The sequence below is a fragment of the Halichoerus grypus genome, chromosome 2 (genome assembly GCF_964656455.1).
Source record: "Halichoerus grypus chromosome 2, mHalGry1.hap1.1, whole genome shotgun sequence".
Taxonomy (NCBI): domain Eukaryota; kingdom Metazoa; phylum Chordata; class Mammalia; order Carnivora; family Phocidae; genus Halichoerus; species Halichoerus grypus.
In genome coordinates, this window is record NC_135713.1 from 148677978 (window position 1) to 148695180 (window position 17203).

Here is a 17203-nt window from a genome sequence, read left to right on the forward strand (position 1 = left end):
GAGATAATTTTTTAGTTGGATCTTGAAAAAGGTTATTGACATTGAACAGGGTGTCATTAAATAGGAGAGACAGGGTTGTGCCTTTTAAAAAAAGTACTAATTAGCAAGCAATGTAAACAAACTCAACTTTCTGCCTTTAGTGAGAAAACTATGCAGTAGGTGTTTTTGTTTCTGTTTTATGTGCTGGGCACTATTCTAAGCAATTTAAGGATTGTTTACTCAACTGAGCTCACTATAGCCTCATCCAATGGTAGAACAGGGAAAAGCCAGACAAGATTCCTATAGGTTTCAATTCATTTCCAGACTCTACCACCCACAGGCTGTGTGACTATGGACAAACTAGGTTTCCTCCCATCCTTCAATCTCTGCTCCCACCTTCTTTCAGGATTCACAATCTCATCATATCTCAGAATCGGGCCTCTCTTGCCAGCCCTCCTCATTCACAAGTTCTTTTGCAGACGGGTAAAATCATTTACTTAGATCAAAGCTCTTATTTTCTTCTTGCTTAATGACAATGAATTCATAAAGTTTTTGTTATCAAGTAAGGAAAAATGTCCAAAACACTCAAAATAAATATTTCTTTTTTTGTTCATTTCTTGTTTTGGATTTTTATTTTTATTTTATTTTATTTTAATTCAATTAATTGATATATAGTGTATTATTAGTTTGAGAGGTAGAATTTAGTGATTCATCAGTTGCATATAACACCCAGTGCTCATTACATCATGTGCTCTCCTTAATGCCCATCACCCAGTTACCTCATTCCCCCACTCATCCCCCCCTCCAGGAACCCTCAGTTTAGTCCCTACAGTTAAGAGTCTCTCATGGTTTGTCTCCCTCTCTGATTTCAATTTATTTTATTTTTCTTTCCCTTCCCCTATGTCCCTCTGTTTTGTTTCTTAAATTCCACATATGAGTGAAATCATATAATTATCTTTCTCTGATTGATGTGAAATATTTCTATCACAGAATCTAGAATATGGTAAAAAGGATCTATATGCTAAAAACTGAAAAAGCTGCTGAAACAATAAAAAAGACAACTTTACATGGAGACATTGCCATGTTCATGGATAAGAAGACTCAACATGGTAGAGATGCCAATTCACTTCTATTTGATCCATTGATTTAGTGCAATTCCAATAAAAATTTCAGCGACGTTTTTGGTGATACAGGCAAGTTAATTCTGTTTTTATATGGAAAGGAAAAGGAAAATTTAGATCAAATTTTAAAAGTAAGTTAAAGTTGAAGAAATCACAGTGCCTGTTCTTAAGATTTATTGTCAAGCTGAAATGATCAAGACAATATGGCATTAGTTAAGGGATAAACACATAGGTCAACAGAAGAGAACAGGAGCCCAAAAATGGACCCACAGAAATGTAGCCAACCGATTTTTGACAAATACACAGAAGCAATTCATCAAGCATTTTCAACAAATTGTTGGAACTGGACATCCAAACACAAAAAATTATGGTCATCCAACTAAACTCCACACCTTCCATAAAAATAACTCAGATGGATTACAGATACAAATGTAAAATGCAAAATCATAAAACTTTTAGCAGAAAACAATAGAGAAAAATCTTTTTGGCCTGGAGTTAGACAAAAAACTCTTAGACATGACACCAGAAAGTCAAATATATTAGAAAAAATGATACATTGGATTCAATCCAAATGAAAACTTTTGCTTTCAGAAAGACACTGTTGAGAAAATAAAAGGTCAAGTTAGAGGCTGGGATCAAATATTTGCAAATTATACATTCATCAAGTGACTTCCTTCCATAATTGTTAAAGAACACTCAGAAATTGGGGCACTTGGGTGGCTCAGTTGGTTAAGTCCAACTCTTGACGTCAGCTCAGATCATGATCTCACGATTGTGAGAACAGCCCCAGATCAGGCTCTGTACTGAGCATGGAGCTTGCTTAGGAGTCTCTTTCCCTCCCTCTCCCTCTGCTCCTCGCCTCCCACCCACCCATGCATACACATGCACACTCTCTCTCAAGAATTATAAATTTAAATACATTTAAAAATTTTTTAAAACTACACTCAAAACTCTTCAGAAAGAAAAAAGTGATTAACCCAATTCTGAAAATGGGCAAAACAAGAGACTGATTTAATGAAAAGGATATATTGGTGAACATAAGTGTAGAGGCCACTTTTAGGCAAATAGGCTTGAGCAATGGAATACAGATGGGACCATCAGGTGACCCACCTCAGACTCTCCACACACCCTAGCTGACCAACAGGCTACTTACAACCCAGAACAGGTACCAAAAAAAAAGAAGAAAAAGAAGATTCCATACCTCCTTACATTCCCCCTTAACTACAGTCCCCACCACTGCCTCACTGGAGACCTCTCCTCCACTGCCTTACCCACCACTCCCTTGCGTTGTATTCAGTACACTTCTATCTCCTTTGTTCTGCCTCAGGTGAATTCTTTCACTGCATGAACCAGTTTCCACCCAATCATCACCCCACATTTGGGGTCTCCTATGTGATGGAGAGATGCCTCATTTAGGCACCCAATAAGCACATGAAAGGATGTTCAACCTCAGTAGACATTAGGAAAATTAAAGCCATGATGAAATGTCATTGCACACCTATTAGTCTAACTCAAACTGACACTACCAAGTGCTGATGAAGTTGGCAACTGGAATTCTTATACACTGATTGTAAAAATGCAAAATGGTATACCATTATGGAAAATGGTTTTGCACTTTTTAAAATAAATATATATTTACCCTAGAACCCTGTAGTCCCACTTCTGAGTACTTAACCCTGGGAAATGAAATATTATGTTCCTTTGGAAACCTGTAGTCGAAAGTTCATAGCATTTATAATTACCCAACACTAGAAACATCCCAAATATCCTTCAGCCAGTGAGTGGAGAGGCAAACTGATGTCACCCCCACAATGCGATTCTACTCAGCAAAACATAGATGTACTACTGACACAACAATTTGTATAATTCTCAAAGACATTTTGCTCATTGAAAGAAGTCAATCTTCTTTTTTTTCCTTTTTCTGTTGTTTTCTTTTCTTTTTTAAATTTATTTAAATTCAGGGGCACCTGGGTGGCTCAGTCTGTTGAGTGTCTGCCTTTGTCTCAGGTCATGATCCCAGAGTCTCAGGATCAAGTCCCGCTTCGGGATCCCTACTCAGCGGGGAGTCTGCTTCTCCCTCTGACCCTCCCCCCACTCATGTTCTCTCTCTCACTCTCTCTCTCAAATAAATAAATAAAATCTCTTTAAAAAGTATTTAAATTCAATTAATTAACATAGAGTGTATTACTAGTTTCAGAGGTAGAATTCAGTGATTCATCAGTTGCATACAACACCCAGTGCTCATCACATCACGTGCCCTCCTTAATGCCCATCACCTAGTTACCCCATCCCCCCACCCACCTCCTCTCCAGCAACCCTGTTTGATCCCTACAGTTAAGAGTTTCTCATGGTTTATCTCCCTCTCTGTTTTCATCTTATTTTATTTTTTCCTCCCTTCTCCTATGCTCCTCTGTTTTGTTTCTTAAATTCCACATATGAGTGAAATCACATGATAATTGTCTTTCACTGATTGACTTATTTCACTCAGCATAATACCCTCCAGTTCCACCCTTGTCAGTGCAAATGGCAAGATTTCATTCTTTTTGATGGCTGAGTAATATTCCATTATATGACATCTTCTTTATCCATAAAGAAGCCAATTTTAAAACCAACCAAGGTATCTTATCATTTTAGTTATAGATTGTTCAAAACTCAAAAAGACAAAAATATGGTGATTGCCAAAGTTTAGGCTTGGGAAGACAGTCAAGGCATAAGACAAGGAAGTTTTCGGGTGGTGATAAAACTTTTAAATTCTGATCTTGATGGTAATTACATATATCTATATATGTGTATAAAATTCATAGAACTGTTCGCCAAAAATTACAGTTTGACTTTATGACAAATTAAAAAATAAAATTTAAAACAATCCAAATAAGGTTTTGGTTTTTTTTGGTTTTTGGTTTTTGTTTTTTGGGGGTTTTTGTTTGTTTTGGGGGGGGTTTTAGGGATTCTTTTACTCTTATTTGAAAAGCTATTGATGTGGAAATGTTGGGTTTGGAGCAAATGGTCAAGAAAGAATTCTTGAGTTGTTTTTGGTGCAAAAAAGTGATTTTATTAAAGAATGGGGACAGGACCTGTGAGCAGAAAGAGCCCATTGTATCCTTTCAAGTTGGGAGGGTTTTGGGGATAGTGTGAGTCTCTAAGGAATTTAGAAGCAAAGTTTCCAGGACCTTGAGGGGGCTAGCTATTGTTGGGAAAAGGTCATTTATTACCGTCTAATAAAACCTTAGTCATGAGACCCTTCAGTTGTATATCAGTGCGTCATATGTTTGGAGGATGATTGCCAACACGTATCTTGGGAGTAGAGATAAAGGAAGTTTCCAAAGGAATGTCCATACATTACAGACTCACAGGATCCTAGAGGACAGATAAATGTTAAGCTCAGATTGTTTTTTGCCCTTAGCAAAGTATCAACATCAAAACAGCCGAGTTCCCAGAGGAATGTCACTCTGTCTCAAGGACTTGTCAGTGGCTCTAAGTGGTAAGGAAATTTAATTTTTTTCTTTTGCCTTTGTTCCCCACATCAGCTATCAAGTAGAAATGATTATCAAATTTTAGATTCATTCTTCTGTCTGGAATATAGTATTTCCAAGGCCATTAGGATATGAAAAACAGAAATAATGGCCTAGAAAATTGAAGACAACATATTTCAGAGAAACATTTGTTAACCTAGATGATCTTAACCCTCCTATTTCCTTTGCCTGAGTGGACTGGCAAAACAGTGCTTGGATTGTTATGTGTAGTTATGTCTCCAGTGACAAAGTAGAGGAATGGAATGATTAATTCAAACAATGTGAGTAATTTAAAAGAATAAGTTTAAACAGACAGATTACTGACTTAATTCACCAGCTGTTGACCCTCTGACCCATCAGAGCAGTTTCCTGCTCTCAGACAGAATTAAGTCAGACAGATGAGGCAGGACCCGAGGGATCAAATGGTCTCCAACTTTGTCCAGTGCAGTAAGATTTCAAACAGGTTGACTGTGACACAGATCTCTCAGTGGGTTATCATCACTTCTGCCTGGGCCTGTGGCTCATTCTGATGGAGACCACAAGGAAACCCCACTAGCAACTGTCAGCTCAGGGGCCTGACTCACATGTGATCACACCAAACTTAATGACTCACTTCCACAGCTGGAGGTCTGTGAGCAAAAGTTTGATGAGAGTGAGACCTTCTGGGCCAGGAGTTCCTTCCTCAAAGGGCAGGATGAATCTGACATGGTTATTTTTATGGGATTTTTTTTTTTTTTTTTTGCCTGCTTTTAAAATAATTTCTGAGATCCTTCCTTCTGATTTGGGAGAAAACTATGCTGTCAGTTGCTGTGACTGAAATTGTGCCCTTCAACCACCAGTTCCATTGTGTTCCTTCTACATCCAAAAAAGCAAAGCTAACACCAGGGATTGGGTCTAGGGTACTCTCAGTTGCTCATTGCTCATTTCCAGTCAGATCCCCAGTCCTGAGTCTATTCCCCTAACATCTCCAAAATCCAATTTCTCTGCTTCATCTTCACCCATTTCCTTCATCAAACTCTTATAAACTCTCACTTGGATTATTGAAATGCGTTTCCTCTTTTTACTTTCTATGTCATGCTTTAAATTGCAGCAAATGATCTACCTAAAATGTACCTTATCGGTGTCACTCTCTTTCCTAAGTACATGAATTTCCTTTCCATTGCAGGAAAAATAAAATCCAAGTTCCCCAACTGAGTATTACTTGAGAGTGTTTAAAGACCTGGCTCTTGTACACACCTGCATATTTACCCACAACCATTCCCCTTAGGGATCCTGTACCCAAATACCTCAAACTGCTGAGCTCAGGACAGGTTCCATCCTGTCCTTGCTTTAGCACATAATTTTTGTTCTTTACTACAGCACCTTCTTTCCATTCTTTTACTTTCTAATTTATTCATCTTTCAAACACTGAACAGCTGTCATCTTCTGCAGAAAACCAAACTTCAACAATCAAGTGAAGTGCCCACCCAAATTCATCCCATAGCACATTATCAATGTCAGACTACACTGTCCTTTTCTTTGTGTTTCATATTTGTAGCTCCATGGTCCCAGCATCATGTGCGGCATGTCATAGATCCTCAGCTAAATAAGAAAAGGTGGACAAAATGCCAAACGACTAAATAAATGAATGATTATTAATCATTATTAATACTCCCATTTATCTTCTCAAAACCAGAGTTTTGGTGTATCAGATATAGTATCACAAATATTTGCAGTGAATAGTAATTTCTAATTATAAAATGGTAGGCTCTAATAAAGCTTGCTTGTGCTTTATATACCATTCTTTACTCTTGTTATAAATCAACATATTTTACAAAGGATTTATTATGTATTTATCACTGTGCCAAGCATCCTTTTGGGAGAAATAGTAGAAAAATACTTTGCTCTTACCTGCAAAGACACTATAATTCATTTAAATTTCTAAGTATTTTAAATAGTATGCAAGTTGATCTCTGCAAATCTACATGTGACTAAGAGTCTGTTCCATATGCAAATCCTCCTGGAATTTGATGTTTTTCTTCTTCTAAAGGTGACAGAATGTCAAATCCATCAGCCCTGTGCTCAGTGATAGCAGTGTATATTTGGAATTTATTTTCTTCACCCTCCTGAAGCAAATTCACATCAAGAGGGCAGGGAGCTACACTTAGAGATGTAAAAGATTCATATTTTCTTGTGAGAGGATCCCACAATTGCAGGAAGAATAGCGGCTTCAATGAAAATACGGTTCAAGCTAGTAGGCATTGATTAAATGTCTTTGATTTGAGAAGAAAGACCCAGATGTTGTCAGCGCTGAAAAGCTTATTGAGGAATTTTCAAATTTGCCAAAGTTATAAGCTGTGGTGATGACTTAGTATTGGTAATGGAATCCCAAGTTTGATTAAATACCTACATTAGAAACACCAACAAAGCTTTTGTTATTAAAAATTAAATGTTAGAGACAAATTTCAAGGGATTCTTATTGATAAGTCTTCAGGACAAGATTCATATGGGCTTTGCATAATCTGGAAAAGAGTTGTGGAGGCAACAAACCTATGTCAGGCTGGGTAAAATAGATTGCCAAAGATGAGGGCAAAGGCAGGATGAGTGAGGACAGCACACTGGCCCACTCCCCTACTCCACAAGCCCCCTCTCCTTTCCTCTGGCATCCTGGCCCAGGCCCTTATGCCCAGGAGAGCACAGTGCAGCCTCAAGCAGCAGAACTGGGTCTTAGCCTCCAGGCCATCATTGGGGCATCATCCAGTTTCCCCTGACTTTGCTGCACAGGAGTTGGTGGTAAGTGTCCTTAATGGAGTGACTTCAGAAGAGATAAATAAGATAAAGCTGTCTGGTTATTTCAGTCTGAAAGGTTAAGACATGGAGGGTTGTATTAATGGAGTGTTTTCCCTCACCAACCTACTTCTATCCTTCTCATGTCTGAGTCACTGGGGTCTGACTCAGAATCATTTGACAATGTCAGTGCCAATCCAGGAAACAGGAATTCAACCCCAAATCAAGCCTCTTATACTAAACCCTCTTAGACTCAGATTTCTTATCTAGAGAATATTAATAGTGTTTACTTCTCAGAGTTATTATAAATATTAGCTCAGAAAAATAGGAAAAGGGCTTAGCATAGTGCTATAGACAATGTTCAATAAATTCCACTTGTTACTATCTTGTAAACATTAAAATATGAAAGAATAAGTAAGGAGAAGGGTAAAAATAATCATCATAGAGTGGGGTGCCTGGATGGCCCAGTTAGTTAAGTGTCCAACTCTTGATTTTGGCTCAGGTCATGATCTCAGTGTTGGGTTCCATGCTGGACATGGAGCCTGCTTGGAATTCTCTTTCTCCTTCTCCCTTTGCCCCTCCCCCAACCCCCCCACTCAGGCACGCCCACAAAAATAAATAAACAAATAAATAAATAATAAACAAAAATAAATAAATAAGAATTAAAAATCATCATAGAGGCTAATGATGATGAACATTTTTTCATGTGTTTGTTAGCCATTTGTATGTCTTCTTTTGAGAAGTGTGTGTTCATGTCTTCTGCCCATTTTTTCTTTTTTTATTTTATTATGTTATGTTAAACACCATACATTACATCATTAGTTTTTGATGTAGTGTTCCATGATTCATTGTTTGTGCATAACACCCAGTGCTCCATTCACTATGTGCCCTCTTTAATACCCATCACCAGGCTAACCCATCCCCCCATCCCCCTCCCCTCTAGAACCCTCAGTTTGTTTCTCAGAGTCCATAGTCTCTCTATGGAGATGTCTCAGAAAATTAAAAATAGAGTTACCCTATGACCCAGCAATTGCACTCTGGGTATTTACCCCAAAGACACAGATGTAGTGAAAAGAAGGGCCATATGCACCCCAATGTTCATAGCAGCAATGTCCACAATAGCCAAACTGTGGAAAGAGCCGAGATGCCCTTCAACAGATGAATGGATAAAGAAGATGTAGTCCATATATACAATGGAATATTACTCAGCCATTAGAAAGGATGAATACCCAACTTTTACATCAACATGGATGGGACTGGAGGAGATTATGCTAAGTGAAATAAGCCAAGCAGAGAAAGTCAATTATCATATGGTTTCACTTATTTGTGGAACATAAGGAATAGCATGGAGGACATTAGGAGAAGGAAGGGAAAAATGAGCAGGGGGAATCGGAGGGCAAGATGAACCATGAAAGACTATGGACTCCAAGTAACAAACTGAGGGTTTTAGAGGGGAGGGGGGTGAGGGGATGGGTTAGCCTGGTGGTGGGTATTAAGGAGGGCATGTATTGCATGGAGCACTGGGGGTTATATGAAAACAATGAATCATAGAACACTACATCAGAAACTAATGATGTATTGTATGGTGACTAACATAACATAATAAAATTAAATAAAATTTTTAAAAAATCATCATAGAAGGACAGCTGCAAAAGGAATATTTTCTTAACTTGACTGATAGGATTTGAATATCTAAAGAAAATATTAATGTGTCAAAAGGAATAAAGGAGAATTATAGTGGCAAGAGTTGATCTTACTATTCAAGCTCTAAGTAGAGAAGGTTGTTTGAATATTTTTTGTTTTTATTAAAAGCAGGTCAGACAGAGAAAGGCAAATATCATATGATTTCATTTGTAAGTGGAATCTAAAAATCAAAACAAATGAACAAACAAAACAGAAACAGACTCATAAATACAGAGAACAAACTGGTGGTTGCTAGAGAAGAGGTTGGTGGGGGGATGGGTGAAATAGGTGAAGGGAATTAGGAGGTACAAACCTCCAGTCATAAAATAAATAAATCATGGGGATGAAAAGTACAATAGGAAATAAACTCATTTCATGTGTGTGGATGCTTTGCTAGTGATTTTCATGTCACAGAGTCTCAACAAAGAGAATAAGGATAAAGAAAAAGACAGGCAATAGACAAAAATAGACAAAATTTATTCCATCTTTTATTTCCAAGATGATGCTATCTGGGTGATTTCTTGACCTTAAAATGGAAACTTAAATGTTCTTTTTTTTTTAAAGATTTATTTATTTACTTTAGAGAGAGTGAGTGAGCATGAGTGGGGGTAGGGGCAGATAGGGGCAGAGGGAGAGAATCTCAAACACATTCCCCACTGAGTGTGGAGCCCAATGCAGGGCTAATAACTCTGACATCATGACCTGAGCCAAAATCATGAGTCAGAAGCTTAACTGACTGAGCCACCCAAGGGCCCCTAAATGTTCTTTTTTAATCATAAAGAAAGGCCACATATGGCTCCTAAAGAGTTCAAAATTTAACTGCATGGAAGCTAAAATCACAAGAGGTATCTGGCTCCCCACTCAGCAGGGAGTCTGCTTCTCCCTCTCCCTGTACCCCTCTTCCTTCTCATGCTGTCTCTCTCCTTCAAATAAGTAAATAAAATCCTTGAAAGAAAGAAGGAAAGAGAAAGAAAAAAAAGAAAGAAAGAAAGAAAGAAGAAAGAAAGAAAAAGAAAGAAAGAAAGAAAGAAAAAGAAAGAAGAAAGAAAGAAAGAAAGAAAGAAAGAAAGAAAGAAAGAAAGAAAGAAAGAAAGAAAGAAAGAAAAGCAAATGAGCAAAGGGAGAAAGAGAAAGAAAAAAAGGGACAGAGAGAGGGGGTGGCAAATCAAGACTCTTGAGTATAGAGAACACACTGATGGTTACCGGAGGGGAGGTGGGGGGGATGAGTTAAATAAGGGATGGTGAATGCACTTGTGATGAGCACTGGGTGTTGTATGGAATTGTTGAATCACTATATTGTACACATGAAACTAATATTACACCATATGTTAACTAACTGGAACTAAAATAAAAACTTAAAAAGCCAAATAACAAAAAACAAAAATAGGAAACTCCTCACTTAAGAAGAAACAACCTACATCTAGGCAGAGTCCTATAATTTGACTGATGTTGTTTTGCCCACCTCTGAAAAACCACCATAGTCATAAATAAAGGAGCTTCCAGAGGAGGCTGCTGGTGTTGTCTCATTTTTATTTGACATCTCATGACTTAATCTGCAGACTGTGTGCTTTGAATTAGTGCCCCCAGTCCCCTGCAGTTGTGGATGAAGCCCAAAGATGGATAAAGGAGAGATTTCCTAAAATAGATGCCTTTAAACTGAAGAAAACTACTTCACATCCAGAGGGCTGGGGATGAGGTCACACTCAAAATCATCATGCCCAGCTGTGTTCCCTCTACTCTGAAAGTTTGCTCTCCACATCGTCACATATATATCTAAGAGAGAGACCCCAGAACATCATCCATTACCCCAGCATTCTTCTCCCTCAGGCTTCCCTGGCCCCCTTCTCTCCCCTCAGGAGCCTCTTTATCGCCCCCTTTACATCCTTGTTCCTCAGAGTGTAGATCAAGGGGTTGATACTGGGAGTGACGATGGTGTAGAAGAGGGTAAGGAACTTGCCTTGGTCTTGGGAATAACTATTGGCTGGCTGCAGGTACATGTAGATGATGGTCCCATAGAAAAGGGACACCACGGTTAGGTGGGAAGAGCAGGTGTTGAATGCTTTCTTGCGCCCGGTGGCTGACTTGATCCTCAGCAAAGCAGCAGCAATCATGCTGTAGGAGATGAGGATCAGGGAGAGGGGCACCAGGAGAAGGGCGACACCCAGGGCAAAGGCAAATGCTTCCACAAACATGGTGTCTTCACAGGACATGGCAATAAGAGCAGGCATCTCACACAGAAAGTGGTCCACTGTGTTGCGCCCACATCGGGAGAGTTGCATTGTCTGGGGACACATGACAAACGAGTTTAGAAAGCCACAGAACCAGGACACAGTCACCAGCTGCAGGCAGAGACGTGGGTGCATGACCACAGTGTAGTGCAGCGGCTGGCAGACGGCCACGTAGCGATCATAGGACATGACAGCCAGGAGAACACACTCAGTTGAGCCCAACACCATGTAGATATAGAGCTGGGCCACACATCCATGGTAGGAGATGGTCTTCTCTGGACCCCAAAGGTTCCACAGCAGCTGGGGGACAATGCTGGTTGTAAAGCAGAGGTCCAAGAAAGAAAGGTTCCCAAGAAAGAAGTACATTGGCGTATGGAGCCTGGCATCCATGATTGACAACAAGATGATGGCAGTGTTGCCCACAAGGGTCAAGATGTAGAAGACCAAGACAAAAGCAAAGAGAATTATCTCCAGTCGAGGGTGATCAGAAAAGCCCAGCAAGATGAATGCTTGTTGGTAGCTGTTATTGTCATTTCCCATAGTCTTCACCAGCTGTCATGGAAACACACAAGCAAGTATTGAATAAGATAGCAAATGAAGATGCTACCCAGCACTCTCCAATTTCCATGTGTGGGTCTATGAAGTTAGGAGAGTCTTCTGCTCTTCCACACTTTCCTAGCATACACTTATTGATACCTATATTATGCAAAGCAGTGTGTCTGATTCTCCTGGAAGGAAGAGGAGGGTAACTCAAGAAGTTACCCTCCTTGGTGAATGATTGTAAATAATAAGAAAGAAAGGAGGAAGTAAAAGTTCTCTAAAAGATTTGTTAAAAAGCTGAATGTGCTTCAAATTATTCCCAATTGATCAGAGAAGCCCCTATAGAAGAGTTTAGGTTCAGGGACACTGCTGTACCTGAGAGGGTCTTTTTTTTTTTTGGTTGTTTTCCAAATAACAAGTAAGAATTTTACATGTGGCAGATTGAGCAAAATATGTTTCCAGAAGAGAAAGTAGTACTTGCATAGACACAAAGAACCAAACTCATGGATGGCATTCAGGGAGTTCACAAATATGCATGTCACACAGTTCCTTAACAACACGTAATTTTATTGAGATTAAATGCAATAACATTTGACACTCACTATCAGAAAGAGTTGAGATGATAGACTGTACTCTGTCTCTGTAAAAGGCACATCTACACATTTGTGTCCTGATATGCAGTTCCTCTCTCCATGCCTTGGCTTCTCCTGGTGCACGCTGGAAAGTAGGCTAGATCCTGTCACACCCCCACCCAGACCTCACGGCTCTACAGGACTGGTGGCATCAGCACAGGCCCTGAATATTCTCAGCTCTACATGTTTCCCATAGCTCACGGCAAGCGCTTTGCTGGGTCTCAGCCTTATAGCACTAGAGTCCACCGGGCTCGTATCAGCTGTGGGGAGGGAAAATGCCATTGGCCATTAAGAAATGGCTTTGCGCAACATGCAAGGAGGAAGCTGCGGGAACAAGAGTACGGAAATATTCTGCAGTGTGTGTCTCTATGTGGCTGCTCTCGGCACCTGTCTAGCGTGACTGTGAAGAATTTATGAACTCTACCCAGCTGGGTTTGCAAGCAGGAATTCTGCAAGTCCCCAATTACTGCTCCAGGCATAGGACCCCCAGTAAAGCTCCATGAAGACACAGAAGGGGGCAGAGAATGATGAGAAACAGCCAGCCAAGAACCAAAGACTGCGTGACCTCACTGTGTGAACAGAGTACTCAGAGAGACATTCCCACACACACTCTGCTGGTGTTGGTTGGGAAGAATCACTTGCATGTCTGTATCCAGACCTGTCACGGCTTTCATCCAAGCTCAAGAGAGTCCCATGAGTGGCAAGGAGAAACTCAACACAAATTGCTTAGCAACATGCATCACTGAGGGCCTGACTCAGCAAAATTGCAAAGTTATCACATTTATCTCTTTATAATATGTTTATTCTAGGTGACATTTCTCAAAGCTATTCCTTCATTGCAAGGTGACCTGATGCTCATTCTCATGTCCAATATCCAGAGGCTGTCCTCTGTGTCACCCCACAGGTATTTCAAGTATAAATTACCGTACTTGTTTTTTTCACATGTGTTAGCTCATATCCTTAGTCTGAACGATGAAATGGAGCTGCTGGAAATGGAAACTTAAAAGGGATACTGCTATTCCAAAACCTGTAGTCACTTTGTGAACACATGACGTTACAAGTCTACACCAATTTTGACAGCTTTGACCTAAAGGTATGAAGCTGGATTGATTCGTTGAGCTTGATTCTCTGACCAACTCTGCACCAGCACTCCGAGGAGAACCTGCTGAATGATATTCTGTGCCCACTGAGTGGGACTTCATACAAAGCAGTGGAGCTATTTTTTGTCTATCCTAAAAGCCATCATTCTTTCCACATTTACAATAGATCAGATGTTTCCCAGAGCTTCTCCACCTACAGTTCCGAGCCATGGTTAGAGCAGCCCTGCAAGGTGGGCAGGCTTAGGATCTCGGTGTTAGGGAGGCACATAATGCCAGTCCTACCCGTTAGCTCAAAGTTCCCACTCTTTCTCCCGCCCCTGTTCTTATCATTTTAAACTTGTTTAAAGGTGGTCATTTCCTACTGCTTCTTCCACTAATCTGCACATAGGCTTAACAATAAAGGCCTAACAAAAAATCCATCATTATAGAGAAAAGCCTGTGATCATTCTCAGCATTGCTGGAGAAGCCTTGCAATGCTTGATTGGTCACTGTGCCAAAACAGAATGACACAGAGGTGTTCTGTTCGTTGGGGAAATCAGAAAAGATGATCTGATGTGTATGCATCAAGGTCAGGGGATGGCTTTGGATTGGCCTAGCTAGGAATGGGGAAGCAAGTAGAATGTACTCTCTCCTTTTCTACTTGTCATAGATCCACTTGTTCAAATTTGGTGCATTCAATCATTTCTGAATTAGATGCAGTAACTCTGTTCCAAACTGGAGTTAATGTGCAAAGTGGGATTGAGAAACCTCAATCCCTTCAGGTGCCCAAATAGATATAAACCTTAATAGAACTAGCACACAAGACAATTATATATCCACATACAAAGGACTGAAGATACAGGACTGAAACTCATCGCTACCACAAACCTCCTATCCATGTCCTCACTCTTGTTTTTCCCAGATTCTGTCAGCTCTCCTTACTTCAATTCCAGAGATCAGCCAGGAGTTTTCTTGGGGAGAAGGCAACTAATTCTGCTCCCTTTTAGTTTCTGGGTTTTCCAAAAGAAATTCCAACAAAAACTCTGATGAGGGAATGAGCACAGAAATAAGGTCTGCCCCATCGAAATGGTAATGAATCTTTAAGTAGCACAGCATAGATGAATAGCTGACTATGGGCTGAAGCTCTCCAGAGCAACCTGAGGGGGCATCTCTTCTGCAGCTAAGGGCGGGGGGTGGGGGGGTGGGGAGTGGCAGAGTGCCACGTTTCAAATCAGCATGTTTTATGTCACACACATATATACAGGTACCCGAGGGCTAAGGAGATGGCAGGTGACCCCCAGGGGGAAAGGGAAGCATACTATTTCTAAGAGCTTTAAGAATTTACATAAATGTCATTTTATTGGTGCATACTAAGGGGATGAAAAGGCAAATGTGATATCCTGTCCCCTTGGGAATTTGGAATAGTCTGGGGGCTTGGGGACAGATAACAGCTTGTTTACAGAGCTAGGACATTAGGGACTAGTGTTCTCATCCAGAGGTTGGCCCAGTCCCCCATGTATAAAGGCCTCAGGGAGGCATCATGGAAAGCTCCCAATCAAGAGACTCGGGTTTTCATGAAGAGAGAATTGATTTTGGGGCTTCATGTAAAAATAAAAGCAGATCAATTTCTTCATTTGGTCCTGGACTCACAAAAGTAAAACCATGAAATTGTAGGGAGACAAGCAAGCCCAAATAGTTGAATCTGCACCCTCCAACATGGGAAAGAATGGAGCAAGAGAAAACATGTAGGAAACTCTCAGGTTGGTCATTGTCATATTGAGATGCTGAGAGAAAATTCACTTTTTCTTCTTCTACACCCAGTGTATAGTACAACTTCTATGTGCGTGGCACCATATTGTGAGGCTGCTGTCTGGCCAGTCCAGTCCAGTTCAAGTGACCCGATGATGTCTACCCTTTCCTGTCCACAGTCACTGTGCATATGTCTTTCCAGGGGCCAAGGCTGCTTTTTCTTGCCCCCTGCAGACCTCCTAAACACTCTAGAAGAATCCACAACTCTTGGCATATGTTAGTTCCTTGTACCTACTTCTAAATAGATTGAGATTCACATAACATAGCTTAACTTTGGGCACCAATAATTTTGATATAATATTATAATTGTTAATAAATCTTCTTAATTCCTTTGAAGTCTGCATCTTGGTTTTCGGATACATGTATTTGTGATTGCTTCTGTTTGTTTTAGTTTGGGTATATATGTGAGATCTCAGCAATTAAGTACTTAACATTCCCATTACAGAATGTAAAATTCTTAAAAGCACAATCCTACACATATTTAGAATTTACAGGAATTTTAGAAAATTATCTGGTCTTTGAACAGTAATAAAAATAATGAGACAAAGAAAAAGTCAGAGAGCTGACTGATAGGTGGCCCCTACGGTTGGCCCTGACTTTCCTTGTAGGAAGCCACAAAACATGGGCAAGCCCTTAATATCTCCAGGTCAACAATTCCCAAAGTGTAATCCTGGGATCAGCATCATCAGCTATCCTGGGAGTTTGTTAGAATTCCAAATTTTTTTTTTCTATTACATGGGTCTTCATGTCTTCCAGGTTTACTGAGATATAATTGAAATATAGCATTGTGTAAGTTTAAGGTGCACATCATGATAATTTGACATACATTGTGAAATGATGACCATAATGGGGTTGACTAGTCCCTCCATCATCCCATATAATTAACTTTGTGCATGTGTGTGGTAAGAACATTTAAGTTCTACTCTCTTAGCATCTTTAAAGCATAATACAGTTTTGTTACTATAGTCTTTGTGGTCTATATTAGAGTCTCCAGAATTTATTCATCTTTTAACTGGAAGTTTGGACCCTTTGGCCAATATCCTTTTCCCCCACCCCACCCCCAGCCCCTTGCTGTTCCTATGCGTCTATGAGTATGGCTTTTTTGTTGTTGCTTTTTAGATTCCACATATAAGTGAGATCATGCATTGTTTGTCTTTCTCTGCCTGATTTATTTCATGTTCTCAAGGTCCATCCATGTTGTCACATTGTCAGGATTTCCTTCTTTCTAATGGCTATGTCTTGAATGTCTTCTTTGGAAAAATGTTCAGGCGCTTTATGCATATTTTAAACATGTTATTTGGCTTTTTGTTTGTTTTTTGTTTTTGTTTTTGGCTTTTTTGGGGGGAGTGTTTTTGAGGGGTCTTTTTTGCTGTTGAGTTGTATGAATTCCTTATATATTTTGGATTTTAACACCTTATCATATATATGGTTTGCAAATATTTTTTTTCCCATTCTGTAGATTGCCTTTTCATTTTGTCATTTGTTTCTTTTGCTGTTAAGAGGCTTTTTAGTTTGATGTAGTCCCACTTGTTGATTTTGCCTGTTACTTATGCTTTCTTTCTTTTAAGATTTTACTTACTTTTTGTGAGATAGAGAGAAAGAGACAGAGCACAAGTGGGAGGAGGGGCAGAGGGAGAGGAAAAAGCAGACTCCTCTCTGAGCAGGGAGCCTGATGCGGGACTCCATCCCAGGACCCTGAAATCATGCCCTGAGCTGAAGGCAGATGTTTAACCGACTAAGCCACCCAGGCACCCCTATGCTTTCAGTGTCATATCCAAAAATATTGTTGTCAAGAACAATATCAAGGAGCCTTTTTCCTATGTTTTCTCATAGAAGTTTTATAGTGTCAAGTCT

At 39.9% G+C, this 17203-nt stretch overlaps 1 pseudogene; it reads right to left on the reverse strand.

Moving 5' to 3' along the window:
- Nucleotides 1–10884: 10884 nt before the first annotated feature.
- On the reverse strand, nt 10885–11829 carry LOC118542109 (putative olfactory receptor 2W6 pseudogene; annotated as a pseudogene).
- Nucleotides 11830–17203: the final 5374 nt, after the last annotated feature.